At 46.6% G+C, this 22,513-nt stretch overlaps 1 protein-coding gene across 3 annotated transcripts in view; it reads right to left on the minus strand.

Moving 5' to 3' along the window:
* The window catches only part of Ston1 (stonin 1), a 60,815-nt gene that overhangs the window by 19,744 nt on the left and 18,558 nt on the right, over positions 1-22,513 (minus strand). Inside the window, exon 1 of one of the 3 annotated variants that reach the window (XM_017795600.2) lies at positions 7,338-7,491. The exons of the other annotated variants lie outside the window; for them this stretch is intronic. The gene's annotated coding sequence lies outside the window, so the exon portion shown is untranslated. Of the gene's footprint in view, positions 1-7,337; positions 7,492-22,513 lie in introns of those variants that run through there. 3 annotated transcript variants of the gene reach the window in all.

Below are 22,513 nucleotides of genomic sequence, written 5' to 3' on the forward strand. Positions count from 1 at the left end.
GATTTGATCAAAACACCTTATATGCATGTATGAAATTCTCAATAAAGTTTTTGTAAAAATTTAAAAAAAAAAGGAGCACTGGTTGCTCTTTCAGTGGACCTGGGTTTGGTGTCCAGCACCCATATGGTGACTAACAACCATCTTTAATTCTAGTTCCAGGGATCCAATGTCCTCTTCTGTCCTTCATGAACACTGCATGCATAGGTGCACTTACATACAAGTAGGCAAAACACTCATACACATAAAATTAAAATAAATCTTTTATTTTTTCTTAAAGGGGGGGCTGGAGAGATGACTCAGCAGTTAAGAGCACTACCTGCTCTTGCAGAGGACCTGAGTTCCATTCCCAGAACCCAGATGGTGGCTAACAATCATCTATAACTCAAGTTCCAGGGGAATCTAATGCCCTCTTTTAACCTCCTCAGGCACTGCACAACATGGGTGCACTTATAGACATACAGGCAATGCACTCACACACATAAAATGAAAATAATAAATAAAATATTTTTAAAAATAATAAAACTTTTTTTAATTAAAAATGGGTTGGAGAGATGGCTCAGCAGTTAAGAGAATTAGCTGATCTTGTAGAGGACCTAGGTTTGGTTCCCAGTTACCCAAAAGGCAACTAACTATAAACTGACTGTAAGTCTGTAACTCCAATTCCAGGGGATCTGATGCCTTCTTCTGGCTTCTTCAAGTATTTCACACATATCTGCAGGCAAAAATTCATACACATAAAAATAAATAAAAATTTAAAAAATAAGGAAGAGCACAAAGAAATAGCACAGCGTTATGCTTCATGAAGCTAGCCAGAGAATACACTAAGGTAGTTAGCAGGAAAAAACAATAAAGTAGCATAAGTGAAACAGAAAACAATAAAAAAATGAAATTTTGAGTTCAGTTTTTAACTATTCTATTTATTTTTCTTTTATGCGTATGAGCGTTTTGTCTGCATGTTAAGTGCAGCCATGTTGTGCAGTGCCCATGGAGGTCAGAAGAGGGCGTCAGATCCCCTGGAACTGGAAGACAGTTGTTAACCTCCACGTGGGTGCTGGGAATGGAACCCAGGTCCTTTGCAAGAGCAGCCAGTGCTCTTAACTGCCTGAGCCATCGCTCCAGCCCCTTGAGTCCACTTTTAAGATCAACAAAACTGATAAATCTTTATCTACTCTGAGGATGAATGGGAGGAAAAAAGATTAAAAAGTAGAAATCAGAAAAAAATTAGAATAAAAAATTAAAGTTTAAAATAAAAGGGAAGACATTGCAACAGAAGTCATGAAAATAAAAAGGACTGTAAGAGGCTATGACCAACTAAGGGAATGACAGGAGAAAATAGATAAATTCCTAGAAATATACAACCTACCAACACTGAACCGTAAAGAGACAAAATATCTGAACAGACCTGTAACTAGTGAGACATTAACTTCATAATGAAGAATCTCCCAACAGAGATATCGAGGAACAGATGGCTTCCCTACCAAATTCTACAAAACATTCAAAGGAGAATTCATGGCAATCCTTTACAAATTTTTCCCAAAAAACTGGAGACGAGAGAACACCTCCACCTGTTTCATCCTGATACCCAAAGCCAGTTTAAAAAAAAAAAAAATAGGCCACCAAGAATGACAAAAATGCTGCTATCTATACACACGGAATGTTGCTCAGTCTTAAAAAGAAATTCAGACACTTGGACCACACAGCTAGACCTTGAGCATCTTACTTGAGGTGAAATGACACAAAGTACCTGAAGTCAGACTTGGAGTTGAAACAGTAACTGCTAGGCCCTGGTGAGGGGACAATGGGGCCGTCACTGTTCAGAGGGTGTAGAGTTTCAGTTATGAAAAATGAGAAAGTTTGAGAGATCTGGGGTACAGCAAGTGAATACAGATAATAATACCGAACTGTTCATTTAAAATCTTGTTTAAAAGGATAGATTTAATGTGACTTTTTTCCAGCACTGGAGAAGGAGGGGGTTGTATGAGACCCAGAGGCAACAGGATTGAGAGGTTGAGGCCAACCTCAGCTACAAAGTCAGTTTAAAGTCAGCCTGGGCTACATGAGATCCTCTCTCAAAAACAGGGGAAAACTGTAATATTTTAGAGCCAAATCGCTAGGTCTTTATTTGAATGATTACCACGCAGCCAGACTTGGTTAGTAGAGTGGAAAATGCAGCAAGAAAAGCTAAAAGCTCAATTTATAATAAGCTTATAACACATTCACAGCCCCAAGTATGTGACATTTACAGCATAAAAATGTTTTGAAACTCGTGACCTGGCTTCTCAAAATGACCTTTGCCGGGTGTACCATCATTTCCCGGCAGAATCAGGCTTCGCTGAGCTACAATTCATGTTCCATAAAGCTTCTTTGCAAACAGTGCACACTTCAGTCGTTTATAGAATATCGAGTTGTGTAACCATTGCCACCAATTCCAAAACATTCCTCTAACCCCCGAAATGAAAGCTGTGCTTACTGTAGTCATTTTCCATTCTCCCTTTCTGCTAGACCCCCAACAACCACTAATCAGCTTTCTATCTTTACATATTTGCTTTGTCTGAACACTTTGCATAAGTGGGATCACACAGCACATCACCTTTTATATCTGGCTTTGTGTTTTCAAGGTTCATCCACACTGTAGCACATACGTTCAATGCTTCATTCTTTTTCATACCTCAATAATATTCCACCGTGTGGCTATACCCTCTTTTATTTATCCATTTATTAACTTCAGGATGTTTGGTTTATTTGCTTTTTATTTGTTGGGCATCATACTGATGTGAATGCTTGTAAGTTTTCTGTGATCATCTCTTCTGGGTGTATATCTTCTCACTTGATATGACACAAAGTTTTGAAATTATCCTAATGATACCAGAGGCAATGAGCTCCGGACACTGAGGTGCCTCTCACTACCTGTGTGCTCAGGTCCTGCAGACATTCGGGATGGTACCACAGTGATTTTTGGGGTCCTCTCCAACTCTACAACAATTCTGTGGTAACTGATAATCAATTGAATTTTTTTGCAAAAACAGAAATTATGTTCCTAGTAAGTGCCAGGACCTTAGTGCTGGGACAGCCCTACTCCTGGGACTCGAACCCAGGGCCTCACATACACTAGGCAGGTGTCTCACCACTGAGTTACACCCCTCAGCCCTAGGAGCTGGGATTTTTAAACGATCCTTCTAAACCTCCAGAAAGCAAAGCTCCACGAGCCTCAGGGAAGTGAAAACAGAACGGTGGCACAAAGCCCCTGGGTAAAGCTGGGTTTCCTCCCTCCAGTCCTATCGGTGTGGATAATGAAGGCTCAACCAACATATCATTCAAGCTTGGAAAGGAGCCAAAGCAAAGCTAGAAAGGGGTGGGGGGCTCCGGCATGGGAGGCTGTGGTCTTTCTCTCCCACCCCCGCATTCCTGAGGGCAGAGGCAGGGCTCCTGCCCCCCCCCGCCCCCCCGGGAACCACCTCACTGCTGATCCCTGTTTAAGCACCAGCTTGGAGCCAGGAGAGCAGCCAGTGGCTGCAGTCAGCGGTGGTCCCGACCCAGCCTCCCCGACTCCAGGGAAATCCAGCCCAACAGCCCCTTCGGAGGGTGAGACCCTGTGCAAATATTTACTCTAGCAGAGTTTATTATATTAAAAGAAACAGAAGACGGAGAGAAAAAAAAAACTGCCGGGCTGAGTTGGCTTCTATCCAATGACTAACGTTGCGCCATGTTAGGTTGGAACTACACATGATTTCCCCTTGGTAGCTTGGGAATTCAAAAGACTGGAGTTGCTTTCTTTGTGCTTTGCTTATTATGAGACAAAGAATTGATTTCCATAAGCCACATGAGGAAATCAGAGCTATTGCTTTGCAAATAGCCCTCTCTTGGCTTTTGTTTTGTTTCGTTGTTTTTAAAGCACACCTTACAAAATACCTTTAATCTGGAACTCAAAATCCTGCAAAGTGCACTCAGGCCCAGCTCTCCAGATATGGCTGCAAGGCGGAAGTCCCCTGCAGACCTGTCCCCTGCAGACCTAGAACTGGAGGAGAAGGATCTGTTCCCCTCTGCGCTCCCCCTCCTCTATGTAGGAAACCAGGATGTCAGGCCCTAGGGTGAGATGAGCCTAAAACCTTTAAGTCCAGGCTGCATCGTCTGCTAAAGGGAGGGGTGCTGAAAACAGTGGCTCTGATAATCCCTGCCCTACAGATCACTGTGAGACTGTCAGGAGAAAGCAGCCAGCTCATAAGTGCAGTCTCCCTGCTCTGTGGGAAAGTGTCTTGGTCAACAACCCTTAGCTCATCTCTTTGTCTTGAACAAATAACTCAGCTATCCTTAGCTAAGAGATTAGGCCAGGTTAAAGGTTTACTGGAGCTAAAATCTAAAGTTACCATGCTTCTAACTCTAAGAAAGAAAACATTGTGGCCAATAAATAACCAGATGGGCATTGATAACTTTGAGTAAAAGTTTAAGCATCCTTCTGGCACCAACTAACAGACTATTTGTCCTATTTCTTTGTACCCTAAATCTTTGTATGTGACTGCCATATCCCAGGGGTGACTGCCAGTTTCTTGAGATGTATAAAAACCATCTGAACTCTGAAATAAACAGCTTGTTGAAAAGACACAAGTCTCAGGGCCTAAGACTCTGTCGACTATCAAGTCTCTCTGCCCTGAAGCCAGCAGGTCCCCCACTGAGCAAAGCAAACCCGAGTCCCAAAACCCCTACCCCTCATGTTCACCCCTTCCCATCTTTAACCTCCTTAGGCCCTCTGTCTGTATGACCTCACCTTTTGGTTCTGGTCCCAGAGCCCCCACCAAGCAGAAGGCCCAAAGTCAACAACTAGGACCAGTTCCATTTAATGCTTTCCTTCCTCCAACCCCCCAAACCCAAAGCGCCAGGCTCAGAAGCCCACTGGGCCTTAGGGAGGGATGGGAAGCCCAGTCGAGCTTGAAAGCACTCTTCCTTCTCAACTGCGTGAGAACACTGGAAGGCAAAAGTCTGCTGGCTGCAAAACCCCTTTAACCTCAGCTGGGTTAGGTTGGGTTGGAACTACACATGCTTTTGTGTCCTGAGAGGACCCTAGATACCACCACTGACAGAGCCCTGACCTTCAACATCGCATTGTAACTTTACAGCTGCAGCATCTGAGCATCTTCCCAAGGTCTAGAATCAAGGTCATATGGAGCTGGGGACCCAGAAGCCTGGCTCCTTCCTGTCCCCACCACCTTCTTCAGTGAGTGACACAAAGGAAGCAGGGCACAGCAAACACGCCAAAAGGTACCACTCTCACACCATCCCTGAGCCCCATCTCCTCCTCCCACTTAGAAATTGAACTCTTGGGGCTGGAGAGATGGCACAGCGGTTAAGAACACTGGTTGTTCTTGCAGAAGACCCAGGTGCAAATCCCAGCACCCACATGGCAGCTGACAACTGTCTGTAACTCCAGTTCCAGGGGATCCAATGACCTCTTCTGTCCTCTGAGGGCATTGCACGACACAGGTGCACTTACCTACATGCAGGTAATACATTCAAAAACGAAAATAATAATAAATAAAATATTTTTTTAAAAAAACTTCCTGTTTGCTTTAAAAAAAATGAAAGAAAGAAATTGAACTCTTGTAGGAGTATTGCAAAAATAATCATGAACTGACCAAAAAAAAGTTTTTGTTTTTGTTTTGGAGGGAGGCAGGGGTTGATCTTTTTGAGACAGGGTCTCCCTGTAGCCCCAGCTGGCCTGAACTCCCTATGTAGACCAGGCTGGCCTCCAACTCACAGAGATCCTCCTGCTTCTGCCTCCGGAGGGCTGGGATTAAAGTGAGCCACCGGGCCTGGTGGCACACACCTTTAATCCCAGCACTTGGGAGGCAGAGGCAGGCAGAGCTTTGTGAGTTTGAGGCCAGCCTGGTCTACATAGTGAGTTCCAGGACAGCTGGGGCTACAGGGAGACCCTGTCTCAAAAAGACCAAAAAAAAAAAAATAGCAATACCTGGGCTGAGGGAGTGATTGCCCTGTAGGCTGAAGGCTAAAGCATGAAAACCTGAGCTCAAACTCTCAGAGCCCATGTAAAGCCAGGCACAGGAGCACCTGTCTGTAATCCCAGCACATCCATAGCCAGATGGGAAGCAGAGACAGGAGGAACTCTGGGAGCTCAATAGCCAGCCAGCCTGGCCTGGTGTACACAGAGGCAAACACCAAGGATCCCTGCCTCAAGCAAGGTAGAAGGCAAAGGCTGACATGTCAGGTTGTCCTCTGGCCTCCACATTGCACCATGGCACCCACACTCACAAAGCTGAACACACACACACACACACACACACACACACACACACACACTGTTCATAAAACAGACACAATACACACACAAAGATAAAAATAGCAATACCTTAGATCACTGTGATAATATTGCAACAAACTTTATGAAGAAAACACTGCTAGAAAAATCATCTCACCAAAAATTATTTGGGGATAAAAACTTTCAAGCTGCCCGAGGAAAATACCATGTATTCTTTGAGAGTCAAAGTAAAGAGTTTTTCAAGCAGGAATCATGTATCCTCAGTAGGGCCAATTTCCATGTTATCTATAAATGCCAGGCACAAACACGGAACTCAGTACATTGTTGATGAAATAACTGTGAATGGTCTTTTCATTTCCTGCAAAGTAAATCTTGATGTTACCCACCCTAGTTCAGCTAGAATTTGGAAGAAAGTAGAAATATACTGTTCAATTAACCAAACATTTATCAAACAGTATGTGGCTAACTGCTGCATATGCATAATCTTAATTAAGTCTTATAACCCCATAAGGGTCAGAAAGGTAAAGGTTAAGCCAGCAAGAGGCAAAGCCCAGGCTGTGTCTAGATCTGTCTGATTCCAAAGTCTAATACACCAGAGATCCAGAGAGATCTGATAACTTCATTAAGCAACAGCAGCACGTTAGAGCCATCACTTCCTGGCGCCAAGAACTCTAAAGCTGAGGAATGCTGTTCTGACCCTGGGAAGAGCCTGTTTCTCCACAAGCTTACCGCACATGCCTGCCCTTGGACATCAGGCTGTAGGGAAGGCAAAGTTTGGGATAGTTTTCCCCAAGATTGCTCAAGAATAACAGCCCAGACAGTCTACATCATTTCTGAGACTGGCTTTCGTAGTTCAGCCTGCACTACTATCCCTTCTTGACTTACTCTTTAGAGCCATCTTGGTGCACTGACTAGGTGTCCTAATTCTGTCTTACTGCCTACACAGCTCTCCCCCGCCACCCCGACCGTCCCCAGCTTCCTCCATTCTGTTGATCTTTGACCCAACTCCTCTATCCTGCCCTCCTTTTCCTTGGCTTTTGTTCAGAAACCATTTAATAAAAGGTACTACCGTCTCCTGCGGATTGTTGAATTCCAATTGTGTGCCTTTGCTGGTGAAGTAGCATTCCAGGTCACTTGCCGCTAGACTCTGTCCCCACGTCACTGCGTATCTGTGTAGAATGCATTCCTACATGAGCCCTAATATCTAGCTTCACTGTAAGTACCAGATGTTGGGGGAGGACCGGTGCTGAGGAGATCCCTGGGGACCTCAGGAATGCATCGCCAACAGCCTTCGGTGGCCTCCTAACATCAGCACCAACCCCACTGTCAGAATCAGACAGAGTTCTCCTCCAGCCTCAGGCCTTTGCCAAAGTCTGAACTTGGTCTTTTGTGCCTCTGACTTTCTGCTCTTTAACAGTGCTGCATAAACCAGAGAAAGAATGTCTTAATGTCAGTATCTGTGTGCTTTCATTGGCTGCTCTCCCAAATAAGGAATTCTCAGACTAGCATGCCAGACTCCTCCAGAGTGAGACTGCATCAGGAAAGCCCTGGGTCTGTGCTGTGGAAAGGCTGTAGCCCAGTGACCCTGGCCGCTGTTCCGGTGTTGGTATTGGGGACACAAAGCCAACCTTGAAGACATCTTGAAGAATTTTCTCAAAGGTTTTCTGTGATAGTGTTTCTGTAATTATTCTCATAGATGCTTTCCCTTTAAAGAGGAAACTACAAGTTCGAAACAGAAAAGAAAGGTAAGACTTTAGGGAAAATGAGTGTGCCTTGCCCTCGTCTTTGGTCATGCAGAGAAGGGAATTAGCACGTATGTTGTACAGCCATACTATTCAATCACAAACATATGTGGTGTTTTATTCAGCTATGTGACAGGAAATACCATTCGTGGGATATTAAACCACACTGTAATCTCCCACTGCCTTCAAAAATGATTGGCTTTGGTTCCAGCTCAGTTCCTCAGCCTGCCCTCTCCTTTGTGGCACTTAACCTTCACTTTCCCAGCACACGTCTGGGTCCTGACTATTTTCTGAATTCTATTATGTTATCTGTCCATTTCCTCAATTTTGAAATTAGTGACAGAGGTTTGCTCTCCTCTGTACTTGGGATACGATGGTATAGCTCCAGCATTGGACCCCTGTGTTTGAGTCCCCACTCAGGGATACTCCTTTGTTTCTGGCTAAATGTTTGAGTTCCCACAAAATTCACATCAAATCTCTAATCCCAATGTGATAGTATTTGGAGATGAAGACTTTAGATGGTGAATAGGTCATGGGGGGTGGAGCCCTCATGAATGGATTAGTGCCCTTGTAGGAAGTGGACAGAAAACCAGCTCACTGTCTTGTGATAGTAATTCTTCACTGTCAACTTGACTGGATCTACAGTCACCATGGAAACACACCTCTGGATGTATCCATTAGGAATATTTACCTGAAGAAGAAAGACCCACCCTAACTGTAGGCAGCACCATCAATGGGCTGGGGTCCCAGACTGAATAAAAAGAAGAAAGTAAGCTGAGCACCAACATTCATCTCCCTCTGCTTCCTGTCGGTGGATGCCATGTGACCAGCCACCTCACCTTCCTGCCACTGTGACTTCCCCACCTTAATGAGCTACACCCTCAAACTGTGAGCCAAAAATGAACTCTTTCCTAAGTTGCTTTTGTCCGGTATTTTGTCACGGCAGTGAGAAAAGTCACTAAAACACTGTCTTTCTGCTATGAGGATACAATGAGAGTCACAACCTACACCCCTTGCCAGAACCCAACCATGCTGACATTCTGATCTCAGACTTCCAGCTCCAGAACTGAGGAACGCTGAAGACAGCGTTTCCCAAGATGAAGACAGGTGTGGTGGAAAAGACGCAGTGTCCGTACACTTTCCAGTCCTGGGAATCAAGCGCTGACAGGTCCCTTCATGGCAACCTCTTCTAGCATTCATGAACTAAGGAAGCCTGCCGTGTTCTCATGGGCAAATGCAGCTTTCCCACAGTGGGTGTGCCTCAGAACACTCTGGAACATGGAAACCAGAGCACACACAGCCACCTTTAACTGCTCACCTCTGCCTTTTCATTCTGTTTCTAACTTCTCTGCTGCAAAGCTAAGGCTTGGCTCTGGGCCCACAGTGGTGTCTTTGAAGTAGCAGGCTCTTAGCACAGCTCGCAGAACAAGCTGCAGCCACATGTCCCTTCCTTTTCACAACAACAGTCTACATAGGGAGATATCCTCACCCTTGCTGTCCCTGATAGGGGACCAAAGAGCTTCTGCATGGGCCGTGGCTGGAATGACATCTTGCCTTTGACCAGAACAAGCATGCAAGGGCAGCTCTGGGCATGGAAGGAAGGATGTAGCAGCTCCCATTGCACTACCACACTAAAGCCACCTGCTCTTGGACCCTGACCTCTCCTGACCAAAAAACAGAGTCCATAAAATGGGGAAAGGGGCAAGGAGGGTCCTCAGATCCTCCTGCAAAGGTGAGGTTGTGGAATGCTATAGGATGCCCAGCGTATAATGGTCTCTTCCCAACTATACCATGTCCCGAATTTAGTCATCTACCTTGCACAGGCCTCTGGTGTTCTTCTCAGTCCCCTACTACAGAGGACTACGCTGTGGGGACAGCACCAGTCTGTCTGTCTGTCTGTCTCTCTCTCATCTGCATGTGAGAGAGAAGCCTAGAGTGCCTGAACTGCTTTCTCTGAAAGAAATGAGTCATAACATGCTACATAAATTCTATAGTCAACTGCAGAGGCTTGACCGAACTAGACCCAGCGCTGAAACCCTTGGCCCTACCAGCCTTCTGCTTGGCCCGCAGCTCTGCTCTCCATACTGAAGACTTGTAGGTAGCAAGAAGAAGGCCTTAGGCAGCTCAGCAGTCAAGAGCACTTGCTGCTCTTGCAGAACACTCAGGTTTGGTTCCCAGCACCCACATGGCAGCTAATAACCATCTGTAACTCCTGTTCCAGGGGATCCAATGCCCTCTTTCTGGCCTCTGTGGGCATTGCACACACATGGTACACTTACAAACATGAAGGCAAAACACTCATACACATAAAATAAAAATAAAGAAAAAAAAGAAAAGAAAAGAAAGGGTCCTTGGGAACCCTGAGTAATAGGAGCATGGTTCTATCCACAGGTACAGAGGAGCTTAGAGGCTGAATCCTAGAGGCTTCTCATGAGTCACCTGGCCTCTCATCTCAGTTCCTGGCATTGCTAACCCTTAGGTATGGTGTCCTTTTACCTTAATGGTCTCATCTGTAGTGTGAAAATAACTTTTCTTTCATAAGAACCAAATAAGTAACAGTCCATATACCAGGCACTCAAAAGAGAAAAGAAGATGGTCTAATGTTTATAGGCATGACCTTCTCAGATCTGCATTTTCTACCTCAAGCTCAGGGCCTGAGCAACAGGAGTTCAGTAAGAGTCCCTGACTCCCAGCTGCCTCTGAAATGTCTCTGATTCTGCAGCAAGTGAAAATCAAGGCGCCGTGCAGTGTGTGTTGAGCTGGGCTATGAAATGAAAGGCACTGCTTCATCAGGCAAGCCAGCAGCACACCCGGAGACATCAGACATAAATGGAGACTGACTGAAGCCACACAGTCCCTCACACATGAAGCTGACATCCCAAAAGTTCTAGAACTTGGGCCCACGCTTGTCATTCACAACCCAGATCTCAGCATCACTCTGTTCCATTGGTTCTCAGCCAGGAGCCACATGCCTTCCCAGAAAACATCAGGAGTATCCAGAGACAGTTTCGGTTGTCATGGCTGTAGATGTGCAATACTATTTGCATCTAGCAGGTCAAGCCATGGATGCAGCCAAACAACCTGCAGTGCACAGGACACCCCTGCAGCAAGAAGTACCTGGCCCACAGTGTACACAGCACTAAAACTGAGAGACCTGCTCAGTGAGGGCCAGCCTGGTGGCCACTCTTTCACATACATCTATTTTGTGGACAGTGAGTTCGGAGCTTTAGCCTGGCAATCTACTGGGGTCACACAAGTAAAAAGCAGTACTGCCGGAATTGAGCCCTGTCTACCTCCCCAAACCTCAGGCTTTTTCTACTACACTATACTGACTACCAGGACAGAAATCAGAATAGGACAAAGAGAGATAACGGGTTGTTTTAGAAGGTTCACGGGACTTAAACAAAGGAGAAGAGGGAGTCTGGTACTTTGAATAACAGTCAGCACTCATGAGGCTGAGGCAGGAAAATTATGAGTTCAAGGCCAGCCTGGGTCACATAGTGAAACTGTGTTTTTAAAAATTGATAGAAAGAGGGGCTGGAGAGATGGCTCAGTGGTTAAGAGCACTGACTGCTCTTACAGAGGACCAGGGTTCAATTCCCCGCACCCACATGGCAGCTACGAATCATCCTTAACTCCAGTTCCAGGGGAATCCAAAGCCTTCTTCTGACCCCCCATGGCATTGCACGACACAGGTGCACTCACATACATGCAGGCAATGCACTCATACACATAAAATAAAAATAATAAATAATTTTTTTTTAAATGGTAGAAAGAGAAGGGCTGGAAGAGGAATGGTTTTACACAAACTGGTCAGGTCTGAGGTATATCCCAGTGGAAATTTCTACCAAGAAGCCATACACCAAAGACAGTATCTTAAGAGAAAAGCAGAGGCTAGAAATGTAATTAAGGGCCTTTCTGGGCCAGGAAAGAGCTGAATGCAGGAGAGAAAGGGAGAAAGTCACAGGACACCCAAAGGTGAAGCTGGGCCACTCTGCAGGGGAAAGAAGGGAAAAGGAGACAGAACAAGGCCCAGGATGACCAAGGTCAGACCTGTGCTGAGACCAGCGACAACAGCCAAGAAGCTTCGGGGTTTCATGATTAGGAGCTAAGGCAGGAGAAGTGAGGTCAAACTGCCTTTCCAGCAACCAAGGGGGCATGTGGCCTGTTCATCCTGCATGGGTGCTGGGTCCACACAGGTCTCTACAGTTGTGAGGCTGTGTTTCTCCCCAGGGGGATGGGTTCTTGGCAGCCTTGATAATGGCCCTTCTTTATGATCTACCTACCCTCCACTCTCAGGGGTGACATGAAGAGGACCTCATGGCTGCCCACTCTCCAGAAAATTCCACCCACCCTGGCCATCAGAAGGAGACAGACAAGCAAGCCTTCATTCGACCGAGTGCCGCACACAAGGCCTGCTTTCAGGGCAGCCTTCTGGCATTTGGGTTCTGTGGGTTCTTCAGTGGAAAAGAGCAAAGCATTCAGAACGGAATAAGAAAGGGCATTAAACCTCCAGGGGCATGTGGCTACTAGATTATTGTGACTCCTGGACTTTGACATTGAAACTGCTAAAAGGATGTCCAATAAAACTAGCTACAAATGGTTTTGTTCTGATTACTACATCTTAAATATGCAAGTCTTCTTCCCCCTCCCCTGCAGGCCCATCACCCCCCCAGATAAGCAAAGAGACTCAGAAGTTTAAAAACTATAAAGATCATATCTGTCTCTCCAGGTAAATATTTTTAACTTCATTTTTTTGTGTGTTTGCATCCACACAGGTGTGTATGTGGGGGGGGGGGGCGAACTCAAGTACCGTGGTGTTTGTGTGAGGTCAGAGGACAACTCCTTCCACCATATGGGTCCCAGGGATCAAACTCAGGTCATCAGACTTAGCAGCAAGTACCTTTAACCCACTGAGCCATCTCACATCAGGCTCAGACGTAAATGTTTAGTGGAAGGCTAACCCAAATCAGCCATTTTCTATAAAAATTGACCAAATAATTTATCCTAATTAGCATGTAACTAACTGCCTTTACCATATGGAGAAGAGACAAGGAGCCAAATGGCCCAGAAAGGATAGTTAATGCTCTAAAATGGAATTTCTTCCCCACACATAGCAGGCTTTGCTCAGATGGGAGCAGCATGCATGACCTAAGGACAGTGGTTACAAGGACAGTCATCTAGGATAGTGACCCCTGGATGCTGAGCTCCAGGGTATGAGGGGCCACATGACCTGGTGTGCACTCTTGCATCACATGCCCCCCCCTCCTTCAGTGAGTGAATGATTACAGCGCTTCTTGTAAGTGCTGGCTTCTTTTGTTTTAAAGATTTTATTTATTTCAGTGTTCTGCCTATATGTACATAAGTGCACCGTGTTGTGTAATACCTGCAGAGGTCAGAAGAGGGCATCAGATCTCTTGGAACTGGAGTTAAGGACAGGTGTTAGCCACCATGTGGGTGCTAGGAACTGAACCCAGGTCCTCTGCAAGGGCAGTAAATGCTCTTACCCACTGAGCCATCTCTCCAGCCCCAACTGCTAACTTCTGAGTGAAGCACCCTAGAGAACACAGGCCGAGTGAGGCCTGGTGGGGTGGCGGGGAAGCACAGGTTAGAGAGTTTAGTGTTTGAATCCCAGCTTTGCAGCTGCTGTGCATAAAGCAAGTTACTTTGACTCCCAAAACCTCTGCTTCCTCAAATGAGAAATGAAGATATTGTTGATATGGTGACATTGATAGATGAAATGAGGATATTGAGGATAATGAAGCTATTGATAAATACTGTCACGTTTGAATGTTTGCTTCCTGCCAAACACACACCCCCCATGTTGAGATGTAATACCCAGTGTGACAGCACTGAGAGGTAGGGCCTATGGAAGGCAATTAGGTCCTGAGGGCTCTTTTCTTATGAATGGAACTAGAGCCCTTATATAGAGACCTGGGGAGCTTGTTCAGCTGTACCATGTCAGGGCACAAGGAGACATGGCATTTATGGAACACAGCAAGCCCTCACTGGACAGCAAACCAATCATCACTTTGATATTAGGCTTCCCAGCCTCTAGACCTATGAGCAACACTGCTCGTGAGCTGCCCAGTGCAAAGAATGTTGTTACGGCACACCAAGTGGCTGAGACAGTTACCTTAAAAGGCTTTTGCACACACTAAATAAAAGGGCACCCATGACATGGCAGGAGGTGGGGCAAATCATAAACACTACCCTGAGTACCAGCTCCTGTTCCTAAGGCGCTTATAATCTGGTACGAAAGGTCAAAGTAAACAACAGATGCAAGATAAAATGTGCTTGTCTTCTACTAATATCCACAGGAAGCTGGGAGGGGACAGAAGCCCAGGCTCTCTGACAGAGTCTTCATGGGAAGAGGACATCTGGATGGGTATAGAAATGGAGCAGCAAGTCAAGCATTGGTGATTAAATTCTGTTCATGTTTCTATTGATTTGGGGCATATGCCAATCAGCACCGGTAGAAAAGAAGTTCTGCTGTATGGCCCTAGTCACCCCAGGAACAAAATCATTTACCTGTACTGGTCATCACTAAGGCAGATGTAGATGATCGGGGCTGCACACATGCTCCACAGCAAATGTATTTGCAGTTTTCCAGGGCCAGACCTGGCTGTTGCTGACCTCCAAACTCCCTCAGAAATGCCTACATCTATACATGGACTTCATCTACTGAATGAGAGAAAAAAAACCATGTTTGCTTCTGTTGTCTCCACCCCCACGGAATTCCACAAATGTATATGTGTGTGAATACGTAATGACTCGAGTAAGCTCATGATTAGAGAGAGCTGTTTTTAAGCATCAAATAAGGTCCTTGGTACAAACCAATTATCCAAAATAATCGATGTCTTGATCTCAAAAGCGGATATCAATCATTTTCATATCTCTAAGTCTTTTGGTAATACTTGCAAAATGCATGTGAAATTTATTACATCTCAGAAGGCACCAAAGACTTTGAAAGACTTTTGCATGGAAAAATAGTGTGATTGGAGTGTGTAACTGGACAGCAAAGCCTGGGTCCACTGGGGCTCTCCCATTAGCCTTGCTTTACCCTCTCAGTTTCTGTCTGATCGGGTGCCACAGGCTGCACTTTTGGACTCCGAGTCACTCCCAACCTGCTCAGGGGGCCTGTTGGAAGGCTACCCAGGTTGCTCTGCACAGCCCTGCCCTAGAATACCCATACACTCCTAACAAATCCAGCCCAATAGAACAAGGGTTCACCCAGCTCTCAGTGCTTGCCACTGGCCACCCCTGCCCCCCAACCCTGCTGTCCCTTCCACACCCATCTCTCCACAAGTGATCCAGTCCTCTCTTGCTCACTGCATGCTGAGTCTCCCTGGGTGAGGTCCCCACACTATCAGTCCTGGGAGCCAAAATCAGCCAGTATGGGGGAGGCTTTCTTACAGCCCTGCTTCTCTCAGGCTCTACATCTAAACAGGTTCCTGAAAGCAAGGGGTTGCCAAGGTCCTTCCAAACTCCCGCAATCCATGAGGACTCACTCTCCTGGGAAGTTGGTGCCTCCGGGAAGCCCCTTCTACCTGGGCTGTCCCAGCAAGCACACCATAGGCTGGCAGCTCCCCAACATGGTGGGCAACAACAGCATCTCCACTCCTGCTCTTCTGAAGCCTCACTTTGCCCTTCCTCCATCAGAACGGGTGGTTTCCCATCCCCTAGTATCTGGGGTGCCCCCCGGCTGCTCTAATGGATGCGATGTGGCAGAAAAGACAGTCAGGCACAGGCTTAACACACCCAGAGGTGTCCCTCTCCTGCTTGTCAGAGGCTTGTGACACCAGAGGGCTATTCTGCAGGCACAGAGTCAAGTCTGAGGTGTCCTGACAAGCAAGCCTTCAGTAATTCTAGTCTCCAAAACTATCTATTTACAACTACAGGAGAAACTCAGCTGAGCCCACTGCATCCACAGAACCAGAACAGAGCACAGAAATTCTGGTTTTAAGCCTCTTCTTTGTGTGTGTGTGTGTGTGTGTGTGTGTGTGTGTGTGTGTGTTAAAATATACACAAATTTTACCTATTTAACAATTTTAAGTGTATATTTTAGTGCAAAAATAGTCACAGGCTTGGGAGATGGATCAGTGGGTAAAAGAGCTTGTTACACAAGCCTGATGACTTGTTTGGGTTCTGAGAACCCACATAAAAGCCAAGCACAGTATCACAAAGTGTCGGTAATCCTGCACCCCATGGGGAAATGGAAAGCTGGGACATAATTTCCAGAGGTTCCAGGGCCAGCAAGCCTGTTCACCGTAGTAAAGACACCCTGTCTCAAACATGGGGTAAGGTAAGTGACACCCAAAGGTTGTCCTCTGCCTTCCACACATGGTAACACACACGTACCTGTTCCAACACACACGAATAAGCAAGCACATATACATAGATACATATATCACACACACAGACACTCACACATCACACATTCACAGACACACAGATGCCCACACACCACACACACATGCACAGTGACATCACACAGTTGCACATCACCTACACATACACACACGCACACACACACAGACACACACACTCTCTCACACAATACACACATACACACAGAGACACTCACACATCACAAACAGACATAGACAGAGACACTCATACATCATATAAACACAGACACTCAAGCACTCACACACACACACACACACACACACACACACACACACACACAGGAAGAACATGCTGTTGTATAACTACCACTACCATTCTTTTCCGGGATTTTATCTTACTAAACTGAAACTCTGTAGCAACAAAATAATAACTCTTTGTCACTCCTCCCAGCCCTTAAAATCACCACTTTCTGTCTCTGTAAATTTACTCCATGGACATATGTATGGGTGGAAGCTTACACTGTTTGTCCTTTTGTGTCTGGTTATTTCTCTTAGCATCACGTCTTCAAGACTTATCCATATCCCAGGGGTGTCAGAATTTTGTCTCTTTTTATAGCTGTATAATACTCTACTGTGAGGATATACCACATTTTGTTTATCTATCTAGCCACTGATGAAACCTCTATGCTTTGGAGTGGTTGCTCTGCAGCAATAGATAAGTACATTAGTGGGAAATGTAATCATAGAACAGGACAGCAGGGTCCCAAGGCAGATGGTAGAACCTGGTAAGCCTGGCAGAAGTATAGAGCATGACCAATAAAGCTCAGAGTAGGTGTGTTTGGTGACTGGCCTGGAATCCAGGCTGGAACTTCCAATAGCACTTGTCACACAAGGCTGGTGTCTCAAGCCTCTGCCAGGAGTCTTCCTCATGCCTGAGTCCCCAGACCTAGAGGTCTTCCTCATGCCTGAGTCCCCAGACCTAGAGTAGGCTGAGGATCTATAGTTCAGTAAACATTTGGCAGAAGTACCTGACACCAGCTAGCTTCCACTGGTTCCAAGGTTTCCTCCTGGATCTCTATGAAGTGAGAACTGTGCCTGGAAAAGTCAAGGGAGCAGCTGCTTCTGTCTGGGAAAGGAACAGAGCGATGGCAGGATATATAACTGGGAAAATTCACACCAGGCAGCCTAGGATTGCCATCAAAGCACTGACCCAGGACCAGACAGGCAGCCACTATGAAGAAAAGGCTCTGTCAGCTGCAGTGGTGGAGGCCTAGTGAGGGCGCTGTGCAGGGTACAGGCTGAGCCAATGTAGATGAGATCCCACATTGCCTGTCCCGGCTCAGCTCGCTGGGCCTAATCTCCAGGTCTCAGGCACAGTACAGCCTCATATGGCCATAAGATGGTCATGGGTGAGGCTTGGCCCCTGGAACAGTGCAGACTGACTAGAGTTATACAACTGAGCCCTATGAACCTTGGGGCAGGAGTCTTCCTTCTCTACAGAGGGACCCAGACCCTACCATGTCTCCCAGCCTTCCACCTCATCATAACTACCTTCCCAGAATGCCCCATGTCCAGCACACACATCCTTCCTGCTGCACTGTCCTACATGGCCACATGTCTCGGGGGAGCTACAAAGATGAAGACGAAGACACACCGGAGAACGACCGCTAGTTCCCAGTCTAAGAGGATAGCTTTCTCCTAGTTGACTCGGGGAATGCCAGCCACAGATAATCCACTTGCAAGGCTAACATGAAGGACTTGGGTTGGATTTGAACTTTGCCTTTAGCTTTTCCCGTCTTTAAAGATAAAATGAACCTCAAGCATTGAAGGCGTTTTTCACTATTTCCTTCTACACAAACACCTCGAAGTCTAAGAACCACTTTCTGTCAGAAACAGTTGCAAGTGCCTGGGGAAGAATCGTGCTTGGCTGAACTTTTAACTATGTATGAGACTGAGCAAACCAATGACCCTCTTTGAGCATCAGTTTCCTAATACATACAAGAAGATAACACAGATGCATACAGTTGTCTCTCAGTATCTGTGGGGTTTCCAGAGTTCCTCAGATGGCAAAATCTGTTAGTCATCAAATCCCTATATAAAATGTTGTGGTGACCAGGTGTGGTGGCACACACCTTGAGTTCCAGCCCTCAGGAGGCAGAGGCAAGTGGATTTCTATGAGATTGAGGCCAGCCTGGTCTACATATGGAGTTCCGGGCCAGCTGGGGCTATAGGGAAACCCTGTCTCAAGAGAAAAAAAAAATGGTGTAGTGTTTGTATATAACACATCTTCTTTTACTCCTAAATCGTATCTACATTATTTACAATACCTAATACAATATAAATGCTGGGTAAAAGTTCTTATACCATAATATATAGGAATAACTGAAAAAATCTATACATGTTTAGTACAGAAACATTTTTTTTCCAAACTTTGATTCACTGTTGGTTGACTCCATGGATAAAACAGTCAGTGGATACAGAAAGCCAGTTGTGGGGTGTGTGTGTGTGTGTGTGTGTGTGTGTGTGTGTGTGTGTGTACCCACTGAATTATACCTATACATAAATGGCCAAATCATCAACAATTACAAGACTCACATATGCAGAGCAGTCTCTATCCTTATTTTAGAATCCTGGCTAGCCTTCACTAGAGCCCAGATCACTTCACTATCCAGAGGCTGCTGCTCAGCATACCCATGTCTTCACTAGTGACCTCCCCGCCTGCACTAATGAACCCCCATCTTCACTGGTGACCTCCCAGACTGCACTGGTGACCTCCCAGCCTGCACTAGTGACCTCCCAGCCTGCACTAGTGACCTCCCAGCCTGCACTAATGACCGCCTATCTTTATGAGTGACCTCCCAGCCTGCACTGGTGACCTCCCATCTCCACTAGCAACCTCCCAGCCTGCACTGGTGACCTCCCATCTTCACTGGTGACCTCTCAGCCTGCACTAGTGACCTCCCAGCCTGCACTAGTGACCTCCCAGACTGCACTGGTGACCTCCCATCTCCACTAGCAACCTCCCAGCCTGCACTGGTGACCTCCCATCTTCACTGGTGACCTCTCAGCCTGCACTAGTTACCTCCCAGCCTGCACTAGTGACCTCCCAGCCTGCACTAATGACTTTCCGTCTTGCCTGTAATTTTCCAGCCTGCACTCTTCCTTCCATCTGCTGTCTTCCCAGCCATTCAATGCCAGCTGCCTGACCTCAAGGACTGGCACAGGCCCTACCACCTGGGTTAGATCCCACGTCCAAACACCACATTCAGCTGGTAATGCCACACCCAGAACCGTAGGTCTGCTCCCAAGGTCCCCACTGCCTTTCACACAACATGGAAACAGGTCTGCCCCTTCTCCTGGTTTCCCTGAAGTGGGGCCGCAGGAAAGGGATGGAGGTTAGAAACCAGCAACTCTGCTCGGGCTTCCTCCACCCACCTCAGGTCTCCTGACAGCTTCTCAACCAGAAGGAACTTTGGGGAGCATCACACAGTGTGAGAGGCTTCAAAACATCTTTGGAGTTCTGAAGCATCAATTTACTGCTGCTGCTGCTGCCTGTGGACCTCAATGTGGCCCAGACTCTGAGTCTCTAGGGGACTGGGATTGATTCCCAGGCAAATCCTTCTGCCACAATGACCACACACAGAGAATAGCCCTGATGCACTGTGTGACTCCAGTGTTGTTAGCAAATACAGCGTGTTGTCCAGGCCAGAAGCTGGGAGAAAAGTCGAGAAGCCGCATCCCAGTCGAGTTGTTCTGCCAGGAAGCGCTCCACTGAACCACGCTGGGCATCTTTCTTCATGTGCACAATGGAGCCGACAAGCCACCCACATTCCCACTCACTAGGATACTGGGAAGGCAAAGAATTAAAGAAAAGAAAAAAAAAAATCTGTACAAGCAGAAATGCGGTCATTCTCAGTGGGTATGGAGAGTAAATAAAGGAGAGGGTGGCAAAGATGAAAAGAAAAAGGAGAAAGCTTAAAAAGGGGGAAGGCAGGCAATCAGAGTAAAGGGAGAGAGCTAGGAGACACGCTGACAGGGTTTCCCAAACCTGAGAGTCAGGGCCTACGCCAGATATTTCTCCAGCAGGAAAAAGCAGAAGAGAAGGAAATGAGACCTTCCTTCCATCCCCTCCCATCCCCTCCCTCCCATCCCCTCCCTTCCATCCCCTCCCATCCCCTCCCTTCCATTCCCTCCCTTCCATCCCCTCCCATCCCCTCCCATCCCCCCGCTGACAGGGTTTCCCAAACCTGAGAGTCAGGGCCTACGCCAGATATTTCTCCAGCAGGAAAAAGCAGAAGAGAAGGAAATGAGACCTTCCTTCCATCCCCTCCCATCCCCTCCTTTCCATCCCCTCCCTTCCATCCCCTCCCATCCCGTTCCATCCCCTCCCTTCCATCCCCTCCCATCCCCTCATCATTCTCCTTCACCCTCCTTCACCCTCCATCACCTTCCATCACCTTCCATTACCTTCTCTCTTTCCATCCCTTTCCATCCCTTTCCATCCCTTTCCATCCCCTGAGGCTCAAGTGCAGCAGAGCTCGCTACCTCTCGCTCTCACAACACAGTCCTCAGGGAAGCCCCTAGCCAGGCCAGATCCTGACACACAAGGTCCAATGCAGAGAGCTCTACTTCAGGGGACATTCAAAGACTAAGTCCCCAAAAACCAGTCACCAGGACAACAGGATACATTGATATTCTACCACAGCAGGAGGAGGTGTAAGAGCCAGGAATTTACTTAAACAGAATTTGAGGAGGACTGGAGATTAAATAAGGTCTTCTAGAATCAGGAAAAAAAAAGAGCCTTAAATATCACTTGGTCCAACTTCATAAACCAGGAATTTCTATATGTGTGTTTGTATAGCACACATGTAAAGGGCAAAGGACAAATTAAGTACACATGCATGTGGAGGCCAGAAGTCAACTTCACATGTTGGGACGGGATCTCTCCCCTGTATTGGAGCTAGGCTCAGTAGCCAGAGAGCCTGAGGGCTCCTCCTGTCTCCACCTCCTGAACGCTGGGATTATAAACCTGTACTTCCAGGTGTTTTATGTGGGTGTTAGGAACCAAATTCAAGGCCTCACGCTTGGTGGCAAGCACTTCATCAAATAAACTATTTTCTTGACCTTATTCAGGATTTTTTTTTAATTTAGTTTTGTGTGTATATGCCCATATGCAAGCCTGCCACGACGCACATTTGGAGGTCAAAGGGTAATTTGTGGGATTTGGTTCTCTTCCTCCACCATGTAGATTCCAGGGATCAAGCCCAGGCTATCGTGCTTGGCAGCAAACACCTACTGAGCCATCTCACTGGTTTAGGAATTTTTAATATAATATTCCTGCTGCAGAATTGCCCAGCAGCTGCATAAACCTGTCCATTTATAGAAACATTTTGTGAAGTCATTTCATTCTCATTTGGACAAGATGAAAATCTTCTGTTAACCCTAAATTATCCTTCTCCAGGGTCCATCTGCACTGTGAGTTTGAACCCTTCCTGCCACTCAGCTACCTCTAGCAGGCTGCTGCTGACCTGCACTGGTCTTCCCACACTGCCTCAGGGCATGTCGTTCCAGACTGTCCCTGACAGCACACTGCACAGCCCCCTCCATGCCCTTATCCCAGTGACCTTGACCTCAGACTGCCAAGGGACACTCACTGTGGCTTCTGCTTTGCCCAGGGGTCTTCCCTGGCCTGCCCACTAGTGCTGTGTTTACCTCATAACTGTATCTTGGCCTCCTGCCCCACGTAGGCAAAAGCTAAGGGATTGTCATGAATACTCCCTCCCCTGCTAAGGCCCAAACAGAACAGTCCCAAACTCATTCCGCAGAAGGCAGCTAGTTGTCTGTCTTTAGGCTTAGCAATGACACTTGTGTGTTCAGCAGGCATCGCACACCATGTTCTCTAGTAACTCATCTGACAAATGAAGCAAGAGAAGCCCAGAGAACTAAAGTGATCATCTCAGGGTAGCACAGCCAAAAAGAGGAATCTGAACTCTAGCCTTGCTTTCCATATTCTTCCTGTTAAGTGGCAACAGGCTATATTGTGCCTGTCTTCTGAGTGTGGCTTGGGGTGAAAGCTTCCCTACTTTGTGTGCATGTGTATGCATTCTTTATAAACAGAAACTCACCAAGTATGATAGTGTTTATAAATATTC

Source organism: Nannospalax galili, unplaced genomic scaffold (genome assembly GCF_000622305.1).
Source record: "Nannospalax galili isolate Female #2095 unplaced genomic scaffold, S.galili_v1.0 scaffold286, whole genome shotgun sequence".
NCBI classification, from domain to species: domain Eukaryota; kingdom Metazoa; phylum Chordata; class Mammalia; order Rodentia; family Spalacidae; genus Nannospalax; species Nannospalax galili.